Here is an 8,017-nt window from a genome sequence, read left to right as displayed (position 1 = left end):
AAAAGAATTTAGTAGAAATCAAATTTCCAATAGGATGAAACTTGAATAGGCAAAACGTAATAAAGTTATCAATTTTGGTAGAATTTGAATGGTACATTTCCTGAATTATTTAAGTGACCAAGTATGCTCCATTTCACTAAAAATAGGTGTTATTAGAAAGTTGTATTAATCTATTTTCAGATTAACTAAAACCAGGAAGTTATAACAAATAGAGTAAAGGAAGGTCAGAATTGATCATCTATATTTTGTAGAATTTATATAATCAATTTAAATAGATGTTTCAGAAGGCAAACGTACTTTAAAATTTCCAAATTAGATCTTAAAAGAAATATATGTGAATCTAGTTTCTAAAGAACTAAGTTTTGCATAATTTAGCATTTTCACTAGAGAGTTATGAGCAATTTAGTAATAGAAGGTCAGAATTGATTATCTCTATTTTACAGAATTGATAGAATTAATTTAAATAGATGCTTCAGAAGGCAAACATACTTCAAAATTTTCAAATTTAGTGTCAAAAGAAAAATATGCGAATCTAGTTTCCAAAGAACTAAGTTTTTGTATAATTCAGAATTTTCAATAGAGAGTTATGAGCAATTTAGTAACAGAATGTCAGAATTGATCATCTCTATTTTGCAGAATTGATAGAATCATATTAAACAGATGTTTTAGAAGGCAAACATACTTCAAAATTTCCAAATTAGGTAATAAAAAAAGGTATCGAGTCTAGTTTTCAAAAAAGTAAGTTTTGCATAATTCAAAATTTTTCCTAGAGAGTTATGAGCAATTTAGTAACAGAAGGTCAGAAGCTGTAGTATCTGTTTTACCAAATATATGAGGTCTTTTTATTTATATGTTTGGATAGGTAAATTTACTCCAAATTTTTCACTATTTATATTAAATAAATTCTCTATAAGTCTCCTTTTATATGAAAGAGGTTTTTCCTCGATCTGAATTTGGTGCAAAATGTTATGGCCACACGAGTACTGAAAGGTCAAAATCTGAAAAATTCTAGATTCAACATTTGATGCATAAACGGCATGGATATCTTACATGCAGCCACAATCTCCCAATTTTCTCAAAATCAAGGTGAAAACAAGGATCAAAATATTTATATCTAGGATGGTTTAGAATACTTGCCTTTAAAAGTTTTGATTTCCAAATGTGGGGGAATTGATGCAAAGCCTTAAGCCAAGATAAAACTTCTTCTTCTTTAATTCTTTCTCTTTCTCTTCTCCTTCAATTCCTTCTCCTCTTCTCAAGTTACGTTGGCTATAAAGTTTTCCTTATTTGTGCCTTAAATTACTTAGGTTTGGCTCATGCTAAAATAGTGAGGTGGCAAGCATGCATGGAGGTTTAGGTGTCATCTTTAGAATAAATACAAGTGGCTCATCCTTGCTAATGCCACAAGTCCTCTATTTTATTTTATTTTATTTTATTTTTTCTTAGTGTGAATCTTTCATAAATCACCTTCAATTAATGAGATTCACATTTTGGTCACTCACAATATTTTCAATATATATATAAAATATTTAGTGCTAAAAAATTATTAAAAAAGATCCTCATATTTACAAATAAGTCCTTATAAATTTTTTTTAAAAATGAGGGATGTTACAGTAAGCTACGGACACTAGGGCGTATCTCTAGAATGAGACGGGTAGGTCGACAACACAATGTTTAACAATACGTGATTCCTCCTTTCAGATATACCTTTAAGCTGAGGTGTAAGGATGTGTCCATTAAGATAGAATCACATGGTCCTTGAGGAACTGGAAATATGTTTAGAAGGTGAGCTACGAATACTAGGGTGCATCGCTAGAATGAGACGGGTAAGTCGATGAAACTCATCATGGACTGCACCATGTCTAATAGTGTGTGATTCCTCATTTCAAAGATACCATTGAGCTGAGGTATATAAGGATGTGTCCATTAGGATAGAATCTCATAGTCCTTGAGGAACTAGGTAAACTCTGTACTCAAGTACTCACCTCCTCGATCTGACCGAAGAGTTTAGCTACTCTTTTCAGTCTGGTTCTCTGCCTCATTCTTATATTCCTTGAATTTCTCGAAGGCCTCGAACTTATATTTCATCAAGTACATATGTCTATACTTAGAGAAATCATTAGTGAAAGTAATGAAGTAGGAGTAACCAACTATGGCCTGAGTTAACATGGGATCACATACATCACTATGTATGAGTTCTAGCAACTTAATGGCTCTCTCTTCAGTTCATCTAGATGTAGAGTTGGTCAACTTTCCACGAAAGCAAGGCTCGTAAGTTGCATATAACTCATAGTCGAATGGATTTAAGTATCCATCATTCAGCAACTTTTGAATCCTTCCCTCATGGATATGACCTAGCCTACAATGCCATAGGTATACATTATTCACCTCATCTCGTTTCCTCTTTGACACACTTACATTCATAATATGTGGAGCAATGTCTAACATAAATAAATCATTATGCAATATTCCTCCCGTGATGTTCTTATCATATAATAATATTAAACAACTATTATTCTAAAAAATTAAATTATATCTACTAACTATCAAACATGAAATGAAAATAATATTTTTGATAATAGAAGGAATAAAATAGCATGCATCCAATGCAATAGTAGCTCTACTAGGCAAATGTAGGGTGACCTCGCCAACAACCACTATAACAACTTTTGCTCTATTGCCCATCTTAAGGTTCATCTTGCCTCTCACCAATCTCCTAGGTCTTGCTAGAACTTGCAATGAATTGCAGATGTGATACGCATTGCTAGTATTCAATACCCATGTGTTATCATAAAAATCTAAGAAATAGAGACTGATCATGAATGTACCTGAAGCTTCTCCAAGCTTTTATTTCGCCTTCTCTATAGGGTACTATTTGTCGTTCCTCATCCAGTTGTTGAATCTCAGATTTTGATGATGAAACCAATTGATAAGTTTTTATGACTTGATTTGTGTTTTGAGTGATGCAAGATGCTTCGATCAAGGAGAAACAATTAAAGCAGGAAGAATCATGTTGGACCGAAGGAAAATATGTCAGAAGATTAGATGTCAGGTTGGAGGATCGGTCGATATATCGCCAGAAGGCTTTGGGCCATGGATTCGGGCATCGGGCTAAGAAGAGCAGATATTGTGCCAAGGATATCAGAGTTGCGGAGTCAACTGGCCGAGTGGGCAATAGGCCGCAAGAGAGGATGATGCACCAAAGAATCGGACGAAGTATCGATGGACCAATGACATGCCGGACAACATGATTCATGCTTAGTAATAATTGTCTAGATCGAAGTGTGTTTTACATGTGCAAGATTAACTACAATAGCAAGGCATGAAGCAAAATGAAGTCCCAGAGTCAATGACGCGATTTTGTTGGGAGTTCGAGAGTTCGTCGGAAGTCTGGACGTTCGTCGGAAGTTCTGTAGGAACCAGTCGAGAGGTCTCAGAGCTTGCCAGAAAAGCTCGTCGGAACTCACCAAGAAGATTGTCGTGAAGTCCAGGAGCTTGCTGGGAGTCTACTAGAACATTGCCAAGGGATCGTCGGAAATTTGCCGGAAGCTCGCTGAAAGAAACTAGACTTACTTATTTAGCTTAGGATATGTCTCAGATTTCGTAGTTAGTACGTAATTGGGATTGGATTTGGGCCAACTTAATTATGGGCCAGTTGGGCCCATGTAAGGATTGTGTTTGGCCCAATGAAAGGCCCAAATAATGACCCAAGAGATGGCACCATCATGGCATAATCTTCGAGACTATGTCAGGAGATGGTACCACCGGTCTGGGCAGTGGTACCGCCCAGACACAGCTTCCGAGAGACTGTAGGCGATGGTACTGCCCAATGCAATGTCAGTGTTAGACTGACACTGGCGGTGGTACCGCCCGACCCTAGAAAACCTAGGATGAGATGTTTTTAGGCTCCAAGTTTGAATCAACTTGAGGCCTATAAATACCCCTCTCATCCCTGGTTAACATACACAAGTATTGAGAGTAAAAAGGAAAGAAACTCTACTGTAATCTTGTGTGAAACTCCTCTCAAAGTTTTAAGTGTTAGAATAGTTTGAGACAGGAGTGAGTGGGGGTGTAAGGGTTATCTCCTAAACCCGGTAAAAGGAGAAAGAGTTGTAAGAAGGAGGTTGATCTTCGCCTATAAAGAAAGATCGATAGTGGATGCTAGTAGCCTCGACGGAAGAGGAATCAGTGGAGTGGATGTAGGTCACGACGACCGAACCACTATAAAATTAGCGTGTTCTTTGGTTTGCATTTACTTCTTACAATTTACATTAACTGCAAACTGTCTTTAATACGCTCTTACTTTGCTTTCAAAGTTAAGCATTTCTAAGTTCGATTTTATCATACGAAAGGATTTTTCAAAATCGACGTTTTTATCCGCTGCACTAATTCACCCCCCTTCTTAGTGCCGCTCTTGTTCCTAACACCAGTGTTTGTCTTTACCGTAGTGGAAGCATTGACCTTTGTTCTTTGTCAGTTCCTTCATAGCAATTTTTGTTTTATCTAGTTTTCCCTTGCCTTTGCCCTTCTTAAGGGAATTTTTTGTCTTCCTTTTCTTTCTAGTCTCACCAGCATAAAGAACTAGCTTCTCTTTCTTGATAGTGCTCTCAACCTCCCTCAACATATTGAGGATCTCAAGGAGAGTCACCTCAAGCTTTTCATATTAAAATTCATGATGAACTGAGAAAAGAAATCTGGTAGGGACTGAAACATAAGATCAATACATAGGTTATCCTCTATGACCATTCCTAGACCTATGAGTTTCTCTATCCACCCAATCATCTTTAGGACATGGTTTAGAACTAGTGTTCCCTCAATCATCCTAATACGAAAGAGACATATGGATATCTTATATCGTTGAGTCCTTCTTTGTTCCTCAAACAATTTGCAAACATGTAAAAAAATAGATCTAGCTTCCATCTTTTCATGTTGTCTCCATAACTCAAGAGTCATGAAGCCTAACATGTAACACTAAGCAAGAGTAGAGTCATCTATATATTTCATATAGTGAGTAATATCATCCTCGCTTGCCCATTCCTCGAGTTGTATTAAGGATGTATGTGATTTTCTCTAACATGAGAATGAATCTTAGGTTGCGGAGCCAATCCGTGTAATTTGGACTAGTGAGGCGGTTGACATCAAGTATGTCACATAAGGGATTTGAAAGCGATATTTTCTGAAAATAAATATGTGGAAGAAATAAATAATATATAGATTTTATAAAAAGTAAACAATCAAGATAAGGACTTCTATCTTAACTTACTCCCACTATTTTCTCATAAGACACACAACTCCCTAGAGCATGTGAATCGGAGACCCCCCGACGGATCTCTAATGGGGATTGGAATCAAATCGGCATCTTAACGTAACCTCAAGGAACTCGACCAATCACACTAAGATCGACAAGGTAGGCAACTCTTGTCTATCATAACTCTTTGTGATTCCCATCTTGTTCGACCTCTGAATCACCTTAGCCTCGAGGGACTCGACTAGCCATGATGTTCAGTTAAGTCACCACCATCATTACAAGATGAGTTTGATTTGATGATATGCCCTTGAGGGACTCGACCAAGCATATCACATCCTTAGGTCACTGGTGATATTTCTATATTATAGGTAAGATATCGAATCACGATATATGTGAGCCTCAAAGGACTCGACCAAATCAACCTATATCAAGAATCGATTTCTTCTTATAAAAATGGAAGACCACGTGGGTCAATCTAATTGCCTCACATTTACCGACTTAATATTATCAAGAGAAGGGATTTTGATTCGGTCTCCTCATATGTCATGTCACATACATATTTAATATATATATATATATATATATATATATATATATATATATATATATATATATATATATATATATATATATATATATATAAGTAATCATATATCACATGAGTAATCACATCATATGATCATGGATCATAGCCTAATATGAACAAGCCCGAGCCAATAGGCCCAATTAGTCACATCATGATCTATGTGTGCTTCGGTGCATCTTTGGTCATCCATCTTATCCTCGTTGGTTCCGTCAGCATCTCGATGCATCTCCATGCATCATGATCATTCGTCTCGGCCTTGTGGGTCTCACTTTCACCTCCACGCTTCCGTTGTGCCTCCTCATATAATTACAACATAATCACAAGCACGCAGGCCAATAATGAACGAGAAAAATATAGGCTCGTAGGCTCCAATAATAATAATAATCACAATACACACATACATCGCATCACACGATCTATAATCATCTGTCCACATTATACATCACATATATACATCACCATATAGGACTATTAGATTGTAATAATAAGAATAATTAATTAAACCTTTCAATTAATCATTTTGTAGCCCTTTGGGGTACCCTACCCTAGGGTGCCCCATGCGGCCAGGAAACCCTGGTTGCTAGGGTTACCCCTACAACCAGAAAACCCTAGCCCCCAAGGTTGCCTCTATAGCCAGGAAACCTTGGCTGCAGGGTGACCATGGGTAGCTAGGTAACCCTAACTGCCAAGGCAATCCCTATAACCAAGAAACCCTAGCTGCTAGGGGGTGCCCCTTGCAGCCAGGAAACTTGACTGTAGGGGCTGCCAATCCTGTAGGTTGAGAGCACCCTTGTTGCTCTCAACCTTGTTGCTTTTGGCCAAGCTGAGAGCAGCAAGTTATGCTCTCGGCCAAGGATGTAAGTAGCCTTGGGCCAAATTATAGGATAGCAATAGTTGTTGCCCTTTCTCCCCTATTCTACGTTAATAATTTGGGCAACAAAATATTAATCTAAACTACCTTTTAGTAGAGAGAAGATGTGAAATCCAGATTTCAAAATTATGACAAAAATCATGGCAATCACACAAAAATAATTCTACGTGATTGAACACAACACGAAGTTTAAAAGCTAATATTTTACATGAACAACCTATCACTGATACCACTGTTGGGAAATTAGGGGTGATATCACATGCGCCGTAGAAGAATAGAAACAAAATTCCTAAATTTCTACAGAAAATTAGTCTATTGTCATCGTGCAAAAATTGGTGCGTAAAAACCCGTAAAATAAAAAAACTACGCATATAATAAAGTTGTGTTACCTAAAGAGGTCATATATCCCTGAAAACCTATAGGTTTGTAGGAGAGGATGAAGGAGGTCAACTGTTCTCCTCTCTAGCATGATCCACACGGTAGGGGTTGTGAAGATGCTCCTCAAATCACTGCCTAAATCTCCTTGCTGTGCATACCATATAATCAAGAAGGGGTCGGCCCTTCTTGTTGTCCATATGCCCCAAACAGGGGTTGTTGGCTAAGGAGGAGACGGGGAGAGAAGAATAAGAGGTGGCAGCCAAAAGAGATCTAGCCTATGGTCCTTTGGTTCCCTTCTATTTATAGAGACCTCCTATCAGCTTAACCATAATGTATTCTACCCTATTGGGTACTAGATCTCCATCCAACTATCCAAGCCTCTTAGATTAATGGATCTCTACCCAATAATATCTCATTGGCTCTTATTGGTTCTTATCCATAGGATCTAATAATTCAGGGGCTTATTGGATATCCAATAAGATACGAGCTCCAACGGATATCTCATATTTGAATCTCTACTCATCGCAACACATATCATATATGTGTAACCCTCCAGGTACAATATCGACCCATGAGTCATACCTATCAGAACTCCTTTTGATTCAGTGAATTATTATCTCCATAATAATTCGCCAAACTCATCGACTGTGGATGTACTAGGCTACTACGTTGCAATCCCTAAATGATGCAAGAGAATCCAATCCATTGGACATGTTTATCCTCAATTACCATATATCTATAGTCTCTTATCTATCTAATATCTCAGAGATCATATACCGGGTATTTGCTAGTTATAGGTGTCTTGCAAGCCAATTAAGTGGGTGATGACATGTGTGACATAATACCCTTTTTTTTTTCTTATTATATTATTTAACATTTTATCACTTTATATTTTATATATATATATATATATATATATATATATATATATATA

The sequence above is a fragment of the Musa acuminata genome, chromosome BXJ2-1, assembly GCF_036884655.1.
Source record: "Musa acuminata AAA Group cultivar baxijiao chromosome BXJ2-1, Cavendish_Baxijiao_AAA, whole genome shotgun sequence".
Lineage (NCBI taxonomy): Eukaryota > Viridiplantae > Streptophyta > Magnoliopsida > Zingiberales > Musaceae > Musa > Musa acuminata.
Note: the sequence above shows the minus strand (reverse complement) of the source record.